We start from the raw sequence: 2,500 nt of genomic DNA, 5'->3' as shown, positions 1-2,500 counted from the left end.
GTCAGGACACGTAGGTGATGGGGTGGACCAGACAATTTGGGGAAGATTGAAATCACCCAGTAAAAGGATATTTAGATTATTACCACTACGTTCGATAAGCGATAAGGATCTTTCAAGCTCTTTTAAGTAGTCGATGTCGCTTGAAGGTGGTCTGTAAAATACACCTACCAGGACTCTTGAATAAGGTTTCATAACAATTATCTCGCACCATAAAATTTCACAATCAGTTTCGAAATCTGTTCTTCTAATGCAGCACAAACCCTGGTGAACAGCCAAGAGAACTCCACCACCATGTCTTGAACGATCTCTCCTCTGAACGTTGAAGGAATCAGAGAATATTTCTGAGCTGTTTATCGTTGAGTCTAAAAATGTTTCTGTAATGGCGACCAGTTCGTAGGATTTCGAAGCAAGGAGACTGCTTAGTTCAAGTCGCTTATTAACAATACTCCTTGAGTTGAAAGAGACACAGGAGAGTTTATGTTTAAAACTTTCCTTCTGTTTCTGGCATGTCGGGCGTAAGTTGCCGTCTCCTGTTGGTCCCGGGTTTGTTTCTATATCTCCACATGAGAGCAGATATTTCAATTGCAAGGTCGCCACAGAATTCGAGTAAATTCTTAATCTTGTATGCAAATATTTCTTCCTCCGTTTCAGTTTGAAACTTTTTACATAAATATATATAAATATATATATTCTTTTTTTCTTTTTTGTTTAACATGAATGCTTTCATGTAACGTTTGCTAATTTAATTTTCTCACATCCCAAGTACTATAAATATGCCTGGCCGTTAATCTTTTAACTTGTTCTTTCGACAATGATGACATGAAGTCGTCGAAACGTCATGTTACTTTGTTCTGGTTAATTTTCCTACTTAAATACTTGTTGTTTCCATTGCGAACTGCTTGGATAAAATAAATATGGGTTGCTTGCTTATTAAGGTTCAGTTAAAAGTTTTTAAAAACAACTAAGTACCACGCGTAGAAACTGTATTTCTCTCTTGAATTCACTGAACAGGTAGCTCCACGCTTCATAGAAAAGCGCTCGAAATGAGGGTATTCTGCTAGTTTTCTGATCGAAATCCATTTAATTTCACAGGATAATCCTCCTCGAGGATCTTCGAAGTGATTTTCACTGCCCTGACAAACTTGTTTTAATTTTTTTCTCGAGTGCAAAAATAACTCAACGATACTTGCCCATATATGGAAGTAGACGCTCCAAATTCCCGGATAACAACAACAAAGGCGCGCAAAGTAAAGCGGGTGAGTACGGATTCTTTAATTAAAAAGTAATTTCTGAGTTGTATAGCCAGTAGAGGCGAGTAAATGGTAAAACGACACAAAATGAACTGCAATGCCATGACACAGCTCCTTCAAAGGGGAACTAAAGGCAAAAAAATAAGCATTTTTTATTTACACTTTAGACCATGTGCATGAAAATCCGAATTTGGGCCATCAGCATTGCGGCTCAGAACGGAGCAGTCAGCGATCATTTTTGCAGCTTATGATGTATAATATGGGGAAGATATGCGAGAAAGCCCCATATAGAAGCGGTGTTCAGACTCGTGAATATTAAAGCAACGAAGAAAATATCCACAGCAGCACTTGTGCTTACCTTGTATCTCTTGATTACGAAATCTCTGTTCCCCATATCATACGTCACACCAGGCTGCTGATTTAGTTTTTGAGCCCGCACTGAAAAGGCCGAAAAAGCGGTAAAAGCCCAACTTCGAACGTAATTTTCTCGCAAAAAAGCAGGAAACGAAAAGAAATAACTCCACAAACTTAACTTTACTTATGTTAGGCTTTCCAAAAAAAAAAAAGTTGGAAAAATTGCTGATTTTGGCATTCAGTTCTCCTTTAAGTATATTTAGATATTTGACTATTGATGAAAATTCTTACCTTTTATAACTTTAGGTTTTATTTAATTTTTATCCATAGAATATTCTTTGTAAATTAAGCACATTAGCTTAGTTAGTGCAGGTCCACATTTGGACCTTTGTCTTGCCTTTTCTTTGTAACCCACTTTTTAAATTAAAAAAAGGAGCCAGTTTAGCTCGGAACCAATCCTTTTAGTGGCTTTACTCGAGTGCCCCGCCCCATTTTGACAAACAAATCTGGGACAGATGTCTCGCAGTTAGTTGAGAAAGTTCGAGTACATGAGCGCTGATCTTTCCAACTTTCATTTTATACTTTCATTTCATTCTATTCTGCAGTCTAAATGTACGCAACCTCATATATTTTACAAAAAAAATCAGTTTTAATAATGATGATGATGATGATGATGATGATGATGATGAGCAGCTAGCCAAGAGAAAACATTAGGAAATGTGAGAGAAACAATTGTGAGACGTATGCGAAGGATCAGGGATAGAGAAACACAGGGAGCAGACGGTGATTTTACAGAACCGGAAGATTTAAGCAACGAAGCGCGACCAAATTTAGAGACGGATTTGCATACTACAACAGCAAGCCAAACCCCAGAGGACCATACTGTTACGCACATC

Source organism: Montipora foliosa, chromosome 6, assembly GCF_036669935.1.
Source record: "Montipora foliosa isolate CH-2021 chromosome 6, ASM3666993v2, whole genome shotgun sequence".
NCBI lineage: Eukaryota > Metazoa > Cnidaria > Anthozoa > Scleractinia > Acroporidae > Montipora > Montipora foliosa.
Note: the sequence above shows the minus strand (reverse complement) of the source record.